General features: G+C 48.3%; 2 long non-coding RNA genes across 3 annotated transcripts in view; one reads left to right on the top strand and one right to left on the bottom strand.

Moving 5' to 3' along the window:
• LOC120102333 (uncharacterized) overlaps positions 1-3,820 on the top strand; it is a 10,004-nt gene extending 6,184 nt beyond the window's left edge. For both annotated transcript variants that reach the window (XR_015686804.1, XR_015686802.1), the window contains one exon: positions 450-3,820. This is a non-coding gene — a long non-coding RNA (uncharacterized LOC120102333). The remainder of the gene's footprint in view (positions 1-449) is intronic.
• LOC147994955 (uncharacterized) lies at positions 3,755-14,705 on the bottom strand. The gene is made up of 3 exons (XR_015686811.1): positions 14,513-14,705; positions 10,314-10,518; positions 3,755-5,670 (listed from the first exon to the last, which is right to left on the bottom strand). It is a non-coding gene; the product is annotated as an uncharacterized LOC147994955 (long non-coding RNA).

The following is a 14,705-nucleotide window of genomic DNA, read 5'->3' as shown; positions in this document are numbered from 1 at the left end:
AATCGAGGTGCCAGACTGGAGAGGGACTACAGAAAACAGGTGAGGAGAGCAGGGAGCAAGGAGAGAAGGGCCCAGAGAGGCGTGGGCAGGGGGAAGAACGCAGGCCTGAGGGGAAAGGACGGACCAAAGATGTAGAGACTGAGCCGACCTGGCCGAAGGGAAGCCAGGTCCTTGGAGACCCGGCAAGGCGTGAGCTAAGGCTGGGACCCCAGGCAGGGCACGGATCGCCGGGCGGTGGCGACGGGCAGGGGGGTCTGAGTGGGCCTGAGCCGCTGTCCCGGGTAATTTTTCATCTCGGCCGGCTAATCTTTGTTCCCGGCGAAGATAATGAATAGCCAATCGTTATCTGCCCGGCTCCCGGAGGCTGCCCGAGAATGGGGTTGTACAGGGCTGGGAATTGTTTCCAAAGTGCCGCGGAATAAATGGTGTTTCTTATCTCTGCCTTCCAGATTATCGCAGCCCTTTCAGAGCGCACACAACAAATGCGCCCGCCATCGAATGCAGCATTTACCACCACAGATCCGCGCGCCGATGGGCAGGCTGATAGCGTCCGCGGGGGGCTCGCCGGGGCGAGTGTGCGCCCCGGCTCTGCCTGGTGTGTTTGGAGGAACACGTGGGTATGCCAGCGAGTGGACCCAGAGCGAGCAAGGATGTGAGTGTGCGAGTAAGTGTGCCTCGAGAAAGTTCACGTGTGCGAGACCCTGCGCACACACATGGTGAGTGTTCGTGGCGAGTGCCAGAGAAGAGGCCGGCGAGAGGCAGGCGGGAAAGGATGCTGCACGTGACCTCGTGGGAAGCACGCTGCTAGTGTGTGCAGTGTGCTAGCCGCGTGCACGAGACAATTTACAGTGAGGGCCTACAAGTACCTAGCTTTCGAGGATGCTGTTTGGGGGTGCGGAACAAAGGGGTTCGAAGCCACTCCTGAATGGTATGCGTAGCATTTGCAGGCCGCACTCCATAAGGAGTATTTCTGAAGCTGCTGGGTGGCTGGTAGCTGACGTTTACGCCAGCAGCTCAGGCCTTTGGAACCCGCACGGATCTGTGGACAGTGTGGACGCAGAACAACTAGATGTACAGAACGATGCGCGAAGCTAAGGACCAGTCTTCTCGGGCCTTGACTGAGCCTGTGTTGTGCTACTCTGGGCTGGACATTGGCTGTGAGGATGAGACCGCTGTACGCTCGGTCCGGGAAGTGCTGGAGAGTGACACCCGGCTAGCGGCTGTGGCGTTTGAGAGCGTCCAGGGATCCTGGTGCTGGCTTTGGGGCCCCTCCGCCAAGGCCTTGCAGCTGGGGCAACAGAGCCCAGCCCGCCGCCCGAGGTCCGGGACGTGAGTGACACGCGCCGCCACAAAGGCTGTATTTTTCCAGGCCCGCGCCCCGCCCGCGCGCGATGGTCCCCATGGCGACGCAGATAGCGCGCGGCCATTTTCCTATCTCCCCGGAGTCTATTATACAGCGGGATTAGCTCATCTCCAGGCAGGTCAAACCCAAAGTCACACAACCTGCGGCGTGAGCCCCGCCTCCGGCCGCTCCTCCCCCGCCGCCAGAGCGGGCGACCCCCGCGGCTGGCTGGCCGGTGCGCGGGTTCAGAGCGCCACCTGGCGGCCGCGCGTTCTCAGGCCCGCTGCGTGAGAGGCAGCAGGTGCCCAAGGCGTTGGCTTTGTGTGGTTGCTTGGGCGACTCCAAGGGAAAGGCTGGCTGGCACACAGTAGGTGCCCCACAACCGCTGCTGGAAGGATGGACGGGCAGGAAACTAGACAGGGACTGACTGCCAAAGGCCACCGCATGTTGGTAACAAAAACCCATTCTACTGAGTGAAGAAAAGCCAATCTCCTTTGCAACCGTGGTAGCAGCCTTGCTGATCCCCAGGTCCAGTTTCCTTCCTCCTCCTTTCAGGGACAGTGGCCTTGAAGTTCTTTGGAGTCTCTGGACAGGAACCCCTTTTCCCTCCGGTCTACTGGTCTCTCCACTGGGCAAAGTCTGCCTATGGTCAAATGTCACCCATTAGAAGGTAATTAATTACCTTCTCCTCTCTCCTATTCCCTCTATCCTATGGTCAATTTCACAGTTTCTAGTGAATTCTCTAATAACATTTGCTTGTTCAGGGATCTGTGATGTTCAGGTTACAAAGCTTTCCTTGCGTCTTTGAACCTGGGATACTCACTGGCTGTGAGGTACAAGAGTTACTTAGCAACCACTCCTGCCTCCAGGACCTGACCCCACCTGCCTGCCTGATCTGAATGGGAGGGAGCTACATGGCCCCTCCCTTCTATGCCTCTGCTGAGGTGAATTCACCCCATCTTGCTCTCCTAGAGCAGATCCTGGGTAGCAGTGCTACTGGTGGTGGTGGTGGAGGTGCTTGAACCACAGGAAACCTTATGATTTAGGTTAACTAGAGCAGTCCTGGCCTTGGTGGTCCATTGATGACTATGGAGCTGGGACACTGCCAAAAGGAACTTAAGCAGGCTCCATCCTGGGTTTGGGGGAGGGGGTTGGGAATAGCTCTGAACAGGAGTTCTGAGAGTCACCTTCAAGTTCTAGCAGCTTCCTCAGCACTGTCCTGGAAAAGGAGCTGGGACCTCCGGGTCCACAGACCATAGACCTCCCCCTCCCACATGGTCCACACACCCTATCAGCATAGCAACTTTTTTTTTTTTTTGGTTCTTTTTTTCGGAGCTGGGGACCGAACCCAGGGCCTTGCGCTTCCTAGGCAAGCGCTCTACCACTGAGCTAAATCCCCAACCCCAGCATGGCAACTTTTTTATGCCAGTCTCTTTCCCACTCTGAGCCTCTGGTTCTGCCTCTGAACTCCTCCATCCAGGAACAGGGACTGTGGGGCAAGCTTGCCTTTAAACAGCATATTGTGAGCCTGACTTGTCAAGTTGGCAGCCAAAGTCTCCAGCCTGTACCACGTCCAACGTCCGCCAGCACTAGGAGTGGAAGATCTCATGTACAGAATCTCATTTCTTGCTTCCCATGAAACACTTCGAGACCCCACTTTGTGCCTGAGTTCTTGCATGGTGAAGAAAGGCTGGAGTGTTGCAGGGGCCCCTTGAGCACCTGAATCCAACCCACAGCCCAGTCCTTAGATCAGGGATGTGGCCCTCACTGGGACACTGAGTACCAGTGGCTGGGGTAGTTTTACCTTCCCTTCTAGCACTGGGGACTTCTGGCTTGCTTCTCCCTGTAGGACCAGTAAACCACTTGGCAATTACTAGTCAATGATTTAAAGCAATCAACACTTAAGGGGGCACACAGAGCCATACTATAAAGGTCCTCAGTGGTGCATACTGAACTGTGCCCAGTGTAGTGAAAAGTCAGGTCTGACTCATCACAAAGATCAATGCGTCGTCAGATTGTGTAAAGACCATTGGTGGCATGTTTTCTAATATCCAGGTCTTCCTCTGAACAACAGGAGCCACTAAGAGGAACATGGATATCACCACTGTGTGTAGCATCCAGAGAGTGGCCTTCAGTAGGCCCAGCCACAGCCACAGCCATAAGGGGGTCTGAGAGAGGTGTTTACAAGAATTTAGGAACACGCCATATAAAGAGGGTTGACCGGGCCAGCAAGATGCCTTAGTGGATACAGACTTGCCACCAAGCCTGACCTGAATTCAATCCCTAGGACCCACATAGTGGAAGGAGAGAACCAACTTCAGCAAGTTGTCTTTTGGCCCTGACCCTGCCTTCCCCATAAATAAATGCAAAATAATGTCAACAAACTAATAGAAAACACAGTAGGAAAATTCACGAAGGGAATAGAGAGAAGATTCATTGAAAAGTAATGTCTCCTAATAAATCAAAATATGCAATGTCTAATCTTTTTTCATTAATTCAGTTCCATCTATATTAAATATTCTTCCCCCAACCCTCCTCGCCCCCCTGTGTGTGTGTGTGTGTGTGTGTGTGTGTGTGTGTGTGTGTGTGTTGTGAGACATGCTGGGCATGGAACTTAGGATCCAGGGATGATCTCCGGGCCAAGCCAGCCTAAGGACCATATTCTGAAATATAAATTACTGCCCTCCGAGTTAGGATTCATGGGTAGTAGTGGTGCACATTTTAAATCCCAGAATGTGGGAGAGGCAGAGGCAGAGGCAGGGGCAGGGGCAGGGGCAGGGGCAGGGGCAGGGGCAGGGGCAGGGGCAGGGGCAGGGGCAGGGGCAGGGGCAGGGGCAGGGGCAGGGGCAGGGGCAGGGGCAGGGGCAGGGGCAGAGGCAGAGGCAGAGGCAGAAGCAGGTGAATCTCTGAGTTCTGGGGCAGCGTTGTTTACAGAGTGAGTTCCAGAAAAACTAAAACTAAAATAAAGAATGAGAAAAGGAGAAGTCCTCTTCCTCCTCTTCTTCCTCTTCCTCTTCCTTCTCTTCCTCCTCTCTGGGCTGACAGGCTTTGGTCGTGAGGGGTCCATTTATATTTTGGAAATTGCTCAGCCATGTTGGAAATGGAATGGACTTGAGATGGCAGCATGGGGACAGAGGGGTAACCGGAGGATGGTAAGATGAGTCCAGAGTTCCACCTTGAGGTCATATCCTGACCTCTCCCATCTGCATATCTGTTCCTTGTTGCTATCTTCTCCTGCTCAGATCACCATAGCAACCTTCTCTCTGGACATCGAAGCCAGGGTCCTATGGGAACCGCCTCCTCTTCTCTGCTAGGAGAAGCCCCCAAAACTGGTTCTTTGTTACCCATCCAGCCACTGAGCTGTCCTCCTGGTTCCCTCGTACAGTTCTGCCCTCTCCTCGGGTGTTAGGTGTTACCTCCCCAGGCCATTTTTAGCTTCATTGGGAGGGGAGGGTGTAGCAGGGATCAGGAGGGCCCTAGAATTGCAGCGTCCAGGCGGGCCACTTCACAGAACTTCTCCAGGATTCCCCAAGGGCACAGGAACTTGCAGCTGGTGACCAGACCAGAAAAAGACCAACAAACATCCAAGGTCCAGTGTAGGGCCAAAGGCCAGCTGTGGGCACGGTTAGGCCACCTGAAGACTGGGGTGCCCGACTGGATGTTGTGGCCACACAGGTGTTCCTTCTCGGACCCCACATCCACTCAGTGCTGAGCACCCGTGTCTCCAGAGCCTGGCCAATTGGAATGTTCTGGAGTGAGATGCATTGGCTCACAGTGGGTATATAATTTAGATCTAAGAGAAACACTCATCTCCCCCCCATCCAGGATTCATCCTTTTGGTCAGACAAAACCTAGCTGCTGGTACCCTCTTTGTGCCACACAAAAGCCTGCTGAGAGCAGAAAATGGAGACAGAGAAATTTCTACAACACTACCTATTTGGTTTGTTTGGCTGGTTGGTTGTAAGGTTTTGTTGGTGGCGACAGTGGTTGGTTTTGTTTTTGTTTTGTTGAGGCAGGGTTTCTCTATGTAGCCCTGGCTGTCCTGGAATTCACTCTGTAGACCAGGCTGGCCTCAAACCGGAAGAGATCAGCCTGCCTCTGCCTCTGGAGTGCTGGGATTAAAGGTGTGTGCCACCACTCCTACTGTTCTAATTCAACCCCAGGGATTGCGGCCAGTTGCTGCCTGGCCAGAGGTCACTTGCAGGATACAATAGCACTGGGTAGGTGAGCGACCCGTGTGTCCTTTTCTTCATCTATCACGATTTGTCTCCTCGTTTACTTTCCACCTGACGTGAACAGTATAGAGGGATGGTGTGTCCAGGGTCAACCTGCAAAAACAGAAACCACATTAAAGAATCGAGAAGGGTGGGTAAGCTGGCTGTGCAGGTAAAAACACCAGCAAGTCGACGGTCGTGATCAAGTCTGAGTCCGATCCCGAGGACCTGCGTGGTGGAAAGAGGAGCCACTGATCTCAAGTTATCCTCTCACCTCCACACGTGTGCTCTGTGCAGGTCTGTACCACACACACACACACACACACACACACACACACACACACACTATACTGCACAGGCATGTGTAAATGCACACACACACACATACAGACAATGTAATAGTGTATGGGGGAGGGGAGGTAGACAATGGTGGGCAGGTGAGGGCAGAAATGGTCATATATGTATCCTGTGTGTGTAAAATTGTCTCAAAACAAATTTAATAAAGTAAAAAAATATAGATAAAATATTTTTATTTAAAAAGATGCACGTGTGCTTTTTTTTAATAATTTCTCATTTTATAGAATTTCTTTTAGCCTCTGTTCATGTGCATAAATATACTTTGATTTACTAAACAGCTTTCCTGCCATTAGACATTAAAATTTTATTTTAATTACTAAAATGCTTGAGTAACCAAATTTCCAAGGCTTAAAAAGTTTTTTTAAAAGAAAGATGAACAATCTGTTAAAAATTCAAGGGGCTGGGGATTTAGCTCAGTGGTAGAGCGCTTACCTAGGAAGCGCAAGGCCCTGGGTTCAGTCCCCAGCTCCGAAAAAAAGAACCAAAAAAAAAAAAATTCAAGTTGGACATGGTGGTACAGGTTTGTAATTCCAGCACTTGGGGTGTAGAGGCAGGGGGATCTCTGAGTTCAAGTCCAGCCTGGTCTACATAGGGGATTCCAAGACACCAGCTAAAATTACACGGTGAGACCCTGTCTCAAGAAAGAAAAAAAAAACAAGCAAACAAAGAGTTTGGGTTCAGAACCATAGCGGTGCAGGGGATGGAACTCCAGGAAGACAGGGGACCATGACACTATAGCTCCGAGTCACAGAGTGTTACCACCTTCTTGGGTTGGGAACTCAGGAGAAAGCAACTGGAGGAAGCACAGCCTGTGATCAAAGCCATGACTAGCAAACCATCTGTGTCAGTTGGCCTTCTGTTACCGTAACAAATGCCAGAGACAGGTGTATTTAAAAATAAGACAGGGTTTCTGGCACAGACTTAGTTAATCCTGCTGCTCCGTGGTTAAGGTGAGGGAGCGAAGATCTCACCTAAAAACCCAATGCTAAAAAGAGAAAGGGAAGATACTGGTCCACAGTTCCCTTCAAGGACACAAACACATCTCCAATGACAAATATCTCCCCTTATGCCTCACTTCACAAAGTAGAGGACCTCAGCTTATACAGGCATGGTGAACTCACGGAACAAAGAACTTTCTCTGAGTGGCACAGAGGTCAGAGAGGAAGTTAGAAGGGAAAAGCCAACTTGTAGCTATTCCCACAAATGCAAACACTCCTTTTTGGAGGGAGACTTAAGGCCTAGGCAACTTACAAGACTCAGGAAGCTCAGAAAGTTACAGGAATTACAAGGACCCTCTGCAGATTTATTACGCATTTAGCAATTACTGGGGAGAGACTGTTGACGCTGCAGTCTATGAGGGAAGCTCCTGGAGTGCAGTTTTCATGACTCTGTCATCCATGTTGGGGAGGGCTGTTTTGTGGGCTGGGCTTTTCTGTGATTCAGCTGCCTCCGAGTCACCGTTAATCCTATAAAGAACTCCAGTGAACTCAATGGTTCGCTAAGATAGGCAGCTGGTTTTATAAAGTGTCAGGGTTTGAACACAGAGCTTTGTGCATGGTAGGCAAGCACTCTATCAACCAAGCTACACCCATGCAACACGTTGGTGACTGAACCACATCTCTGTGGCCCAGGCATAGATGCAGGCTACACCACATTTAGTGTCAACACACAGAGTCATAAAGATCTAGAAGACTGTGAGTCATGGTGGCACACGCCTTTAATCCCAGCCTTAGGAGGCAGAGGCAGAGGCAGAGGCAGAGGCAGGAGGCAGGAGGCAGGAGGCAGGAGGCAGGAGGCAGGAGGCAGGAGGCAGGAGGCAGGAGGCAGGAGGCAGGAGGCAGGAGGCAGGAGGCAGGAGGCAGGAGGCAGGAGGCAGAGGCAGAGGCAGGAGGATTGTTATGAATGCCACAGGTAGGACTACATAGCAGTACCTTGTCTTAGAAAAAAAAATCCCCCTTTCTCTAAATATATATATAGATATCCTAATATGTATATGTATGTATAGATACATATAATTTATACATGTATATACACATATGCACACATATATACACATATGTATGTATATGCATATATTTAATTTTGAGGCTGAAGAGATGGCTCAGCAGTTAAAAGTACTGACTGCTCCTCCAGAGGACCTAGGTTCAATTCCATCATCCACATGGCCACTCACAACCCGGACTCCAGTCCTAGTGGTTCCAATGCCCTCTTCTGGCCTCAGTTGGTACTGCATGCATGTGGTGCACAGACATGCAGGGGAAATACCTGTACATGTAAATCTAAATTTTAATTCTTTCGAAATATATTAAATTATTTTAGGCACAGAAGGAATTAAATAGAATGATACTGTGTGGGACTGGGGAAGTGGTTCAATAGATAAAACATTTCCTGTTCCCTGACAGTTGGTTTCTCAGAAGCCAAGCCCAAACAAACAAACAGACCTGAACGGATACTGGGGACTGGAGAGGTGGCTCAGAGGTTGAGAGCACTGGCTGCTCCAGAGACCTGAGTTTGATTCCCAGCACCCGCAGGCAGGTATGAACCGTGTAACTCCAGTTCCAAGGGATTGAACTCACACCCTCTTCTGGACTCTGTGGGCACCAGGCACACACGTGGTACACAGACATACATGCACGCAAAATACACATACATATAACAAAAATTGGGCAGGCATGACAGTGGCCTGTAATCCTAGCACTTGGGAGACAGAAACAGGATTCCCTAGGCAAGGTGGCTTGCAAGATGAGCGGAAGTGGTGTACTCCAGGTTGAGAGGAAGACCCTGCCTCAATAAATAACACGACCAAGACAGACACTGTGCTGGCAAGTTTTGTGTCAACTTGACACAAGCTGGAGTCAGTGGGGAAGAGGGGACCTCAACTGAGAAAATGCCCCCATAACATTAGGCGGTAGGCAGGGCGTTTTATTAATTAGTGTTTACACGGCAGGGGGCAGCCTATTTACAGGTGGTATCACTGTGGGCTGGTGGTTCTGGGTTCTATAAAAAAGCAGGCTGAGCAAGCCACTGGGAGCAGGTCAGTAAGCAGCACTCCTTTGTGGCCTCTGGGTCAGTTCCTGCCTCCAGGTTCCTGCCCTGTTTGAGTTCCTGTCCTCACTTCCTTCCATGATAAAGTGTGTTAGTGTAAGCTAAACAAACCCTTTCCTCCCAAGGTGCTTTGGTCCTGATGTGTCATCACAGCAATAGGAACCCTGACTAGGGCAGACACCCAAATTCAACATTAGGTCCCCATGCATGTGTATGATCATGTACACGTATGCACTCACCAATACGCAGTCAAACACGGATACACAACAACACAAAACCTATGCACTCAGCAGCTGGTTTGAACATAAAGACATAGCTAGTACTGTTGAAGCAAAGGGTTTTTACAACAAACTGAGATAAACTAGACACCTTTGTGAAGTTTGACATGGTGACACACGCCTTTAACCCAACACTCGGGAGGTAGAGACCCATGGGTCTCTAAATTCGAGACCAGTCTGGGTCAGCCAGAGCTACAGAGTGAAACCCTAGGGATGGGGGGCGGGGAGAGAGAGAGAGAGAGAGAGAGAGAGAGAGAGAGAGGACTCGTGGTGGGAAAGCCTTTCTAAGTGTCGCCAGTTGTCAAGAAAGCAGAAGCTGTAAGGGAAAAGATTTACACGCCACCCTATGTAACACATTCCAACTTCTGCAAACAAATTCAAGTGACAAACAGCAGATTGAGAGGGGACACTTGCAAGGTATATAATGAAGCAACAGTCGTTATCTATAATATGCAAAATGTTCCTAAAAATCAATAAGACAAACAATCAGAGAGGAAAGTAGGTCACTCTCCAAGAAGAAAACCACACTTATCCTCAGCGACACTAACACAAACGGAAAACAACACTAGTCTTTTAGCTGACTGATGTCTTTTTTTTTTTTTTTCTTGGTTCTTTTTTTCGGAGCTGGGGACCGAACCCAGGGCCTTGCGCTTCCTAGGTAAGTGCTCTACCACTGAGCTAAATCCCCAGCCCCAGCTGACTGATGTCTTAAAGTATCACCCAGACAAGAGTAATGACATTCAGCCAAGCAGCAGTCTGGGGATTCTGCCACATGCTGGGTGGGAATGTAGGTGACACATGTAGTCCAGGCTGACCTAGACTTTTTGTAGCTGAAGCTGGTTTTGAACTTCTGATATTCCTGCTTTTACCTCCAGAGTGCTGGGGTGACAAGTGTGTACCTCCACAGCTGGTGCATGTGCTTTAGGTAAAACCCACGGCCTCTTGTATGCCGAGCTGTCACTCTCCAAGTGAGCTGTTTCCCCAGTCCATGCGGCTTTAGAAAAGTACATACCTGTATACGTGTCTATGCATGCCTGTACACATACACACATATATGATACATATATGCATACTTACATATCTATGCACATGTATAAATTAATTTTGCCACTTGACGGTTTCACACATGCATATGACGTATTGAAGTTTCTCGGGTTCTTCAGTTTTGATCTTGTTTTCCAAACAGGGCAATTTTGGTGACTGCTGGGTTGACAGTGTCCGTTGGAGGCTTGGGAGGGGGTCATAGATGGGCACACAGCTGAAGGCCATGATTTCCTTGCTCCTTGAAATGGTCAGGAGCAAACAGTTCAGCAGTTAGGGAGGGGGCCTGGGTCCCTCCAACCCTGCCCATGGATTGCTGACCCCTTCTTTTGCAGATCAAATGAAATTTTTTCTTTTTTTAAAAATTAATTTATTTGTGACAATCAAACCCAGGCTGCAGGCAACATTATTTTTTAGTGGTCTTTATCTTATGTTATGGATTTTGCCCGCATATGTGTCTGCGTGAAGATGTCACATCCCCTGGAACTGGCACTGTAGACAGCTGTGAGAGGCCATGTGGGTGCTGGCTATTGAACCTGGGTCCTCTGAAAAAGCAGCCAGCACTCTTAACCACGGAACCCCCAGTTCTCCAGCCCCCAAGGCAGGTTTTTGGATGAATGATAGACAGGTATGTGACAATGGCATTGGCTTCTAGCTCCTTCCCAAGTCACTCTGGAGCAGGAGGTTGGCAGAGGAGAGACTAAGCTTGTGTGGAGCAGAGGGTGTGTGGCAACCTTCCTCCTACTTGTTCGGCAAACATAAAAATACTCTTTTAAAACGTCTTTTAGGGGTTGGGGATTTAGCTCAGTGATAGAGCGCTTGCCTAGGAAGCGCAAGGCCCTGGGTTCGGTCCCCAGCTCTGAAAAAAAGAACCAAAAAAAAAAAAAACCCCCCCAAAAAAAAAAAAAACAAAAAACGTCTTTTAAAGCTAGTTGTGGTAGCTCCCGCCTTTAATCAGAGCCCTGGAGAGGCAAAGCAGGTGGATCTCTGTGAGTTCGAGGCCAGCCTGGTCTACAAAGTGAGTTCCAGGAGTCAGCCAGGGCTACTTACTGAGACTCTGTCTCAAAAATGAAAGAAAAAATAATATATAATTATTTAATATATAATAGGCTTAGTCTCTCACTGCCAAGTTCCCCCCCCAGAGTGACTTGGAAAGGAACTAGAAGCTATTGTTACATACCTGTCTATCATTCATCAAAAAAGCCCCCTATGGGGGCTGGAGAGATGGGTAAGAGCACTGCCTGATCTTCTAGAGGACCCAGGTTCAATTTCCAGCACTCACATGGCGAGAGCTCACAATACTATATATTGTATATTAATATATGTAAATTATAATTTTAATATAAAGATGAAGTCTATTTCTACCATTTCCCTTTATAGATTTTTTTGCCTTATTTTTTATCCTCATTTTTATTTATTTTTTATCTTTAAGACACGGTCTCACAAGGTAGTCCTGGGTGACCTGGAACTTACTCTTTAGACCAGACTGATTTCGAACTCACAAAGTTCCACCTGCCTTTTCTCCCCAAGTCCTGAGATTAAAAACGTAGGGTGACACAGTCTGCTACAGTTGTTTCCTTCTTCATTGTGTGCACATGTGTGTGTGTGTGTGTGTGTGTGTGTATGTGTGTGTGTGTGTGTGTAGGTAGGTATGTGCACGTGGGCATGCATGCCCCAGGAGGCCAGAAGAGGGCACCAGCTGCCATGAAGCTGTGTGGCAGGGGTCAGGAGCCACCTGAAGTAGGTGCTGGATCCTGAGCCTGGGCCCCCCAGCAGGGCAGCACTCACCCTGCGCTGAGCCTTCTCTCCAGCCCTTTGTATCTTATTGTCAAATTCCTTACCTAATCCGTGACATCGAGTTTCTGTTTTGTTTTCTACCTCAATTTTGAGAATTTAAGTCCTTACATTTAGATATATGATCTTTAATTGATGATTGAGTTTAACTAAGGATTGGGACTCTTTTTTGTTAATTCAAAGGTATATGTGTGTGTGTGTGTGTGTGTGTGTGTGTGTGTGTGTGTGTGTGTGTGTGCGCGTGTGTGGGCATCAGAGGACGGCTTGTGGGAGGTGGTTCCTCATGTGGGTCCTGGGGATCAGACTCAGGTAGTCCCCAGGCATGGCTGCAAATGCCCTGACCCCTTGAGCCACCCTACTTGGATTTCTTTTTCCTTTTTAACACAGCGATGTTTGGTGGTTGGATCATCCGTAGGCAGTATTTCACCTATTAAATTACTTTGGCACATTTGGAAAAAATCAGTTGACCAAAGCACGCACCTGTTTCGAGCCTCCAAAGTCTTTGTCTCTGTGCTTTGTCTGTCTGGTTACCAGCATCATACTGGTTAGTGTAGCCTCAAAGGGAGACCTTGAAATTGGATAGTACAAATCTCCCCTCATCCTGTTCTTGCACTTCTACAAAAACTGTTTTAGCATTTCTAGAGCCTTTCTGTCCCCTCCAGTCCACTTTCCTTTTCTCTAAAGTTTAAATTTAAAAATTTTAAGAGAATCTCACACACAAGTACCCCCAACCCCTTCCCTTACGACACCTCCCGTGTACCCCACTCCCTCTCATGTCATGGCCCGTCTTTCACTGTTATCTTTTAGACACCTATTTTATGTGTCCGGCTGTTTTGCGTGCATGTGTACCTGTGCGCCATGTGCATGCCTTGTGCCTACAGAGACCACAAGAACACATTGTGTCACCTGAAACTTAAGTTGCAGACAGTTGTGAGCCACTCTGTGGGTGCTTGGAACTGAACCTGGGTCCTCTGGATGAACAGCGAGTTCTATAACCCACTGAACCATTTCTCCAGCTCTAATTTAATTATTGCTGATACAGACACACATATGAATGCATGAATACAACTGAGTCCATTAGTGTTGCTCCATGTAGTATGTGCTTAAGGACTGAGTAACCTATCAGAGGTTGTTATAAAATACTTTATAGTAAAGCCTTATATCCTGATTAACATTACATTGAATGAATAGATCAACTCGAAAGTCATCACCTTAATATTTAGCTTTCCAACACCATTCAGTTATGTACCATCCATCTACTTCCCCTCAGTAAAGTTTGAGCATTTTGAAGGCATAGATCTTACTCATCTCTTACTAATCCTAAATAAAGGAATAATTAATTCCTTTTTCATGGGCTGGAGAGAGATGGCTTAGTAGTTAAAGACACTGACTGCTCCTGCAGAGGACCTGGGTTTGATTATTAGCACCCACACAGTGGCTCACAACCATCTGTAATTTATGTTTCCAAGGGATCCAATACCCTCTTTTGGCTACACACACACACACACACACACACACACACACACACACACACAGAAAGAGGGAGAAAGAGAGAGAGAACACCCATACACATAAAATAAAAACAAATAAATAATTAAAGATTAAAATAAATTTCCTTTTTCCATTTATTGTTAGTTTGCAGAAATATAAGATTTAAGTTTTGCCTTTTATTCTGACTGAAAACTCAGTATAATAATTTCTTCTAGAAGTTTTTCTTTTTTTCAATTTCTTGGTGTTTTGAGTACATACCCACAATGAGTATAGGTAAACACAGCTTTCAGGGTTGGAGAAGTAGCTCAGCTCTTAAAGGCCAAGACTCACAACCCAACCTCAAATTGTGTGTGTATGCGTGTGTGTGTGTGTGTGTGTGTACTTATACAAGAGCAAATATGGACGTCAGATGATAATTTGCAGTCCAGTCCTTCCCATGTGGGTCTCAGGGATGGAACTCGGGTCATAAGGCTCACTGGCAAGGGCCATTTTGCCAGCTCACATTTAGTTTCGATTTTTACGATGTTTGTTTCCTTTTCTTGCCTTTTTACATTGCTGACTCCTGGTACAACTGTTGACCCGTATCACAGCACCGAATCTTTCAATCTGGTCGATGGTGCTAACTGGAGGTTTCCAGGCACCCTTCCTTAGATTCTTGTTCTTTCTATCCCTAGTTTGTCAAGAATCCTTATTTTTTAATTTATGTTAGATCCATCGTATGAAGTATTTTCTGTGAATCTTTCACAATGGCTTCTGGTTCTTTTAAGTTTATATGTTTTGTGTGTTTGAGTGTTTTGCCCTGTTGTATGACAGACTTTTTTTCTGGAGAGATGCAACTCACGCATCTACTCAGCCCAGTAGGGAGCCCATGATAAAGCAAAGTGTGGACACCAGCAATTTGGTGAGCCGATGAGTTTTACTTACAGGAGTGTGGGTGAGAGGTTACTTACAGGAACAGAAATGACTCAGAGTCAGCTGCCTCCGCAAAGCCCACCCCAGCGTGAGTGACAGCTCGCGAATGCTGACAACCTGGAGCACACTGCACAGCCTGCAGGCAGCTCAACAGGTTGGAAAGTTTCCCTTCCAGCGCTCAGCTGGCCTGACCCTTTTCCAGGCAGCTTGGCTGGTAGTTCCTTCTTCTGC

Source organism: Rattus norvegicus, chromosome 4 (genome assembly GCF_021556685.1).
Source record: "Rattus norvegicus strain SHRSP/BbbUtx chromosome 4, alternate assembly SHRSP_T2T, whole genome shotgun sequence".
Lineage (NCBI taxonomy): Eukaryota > Metazoa > Chordata > Mammalia > Rodentia > Muridae > Rattus > Rattus norvegicus.
This window is presented reverse-complemented; position numbering and strand designations above follow the sequence as displayed.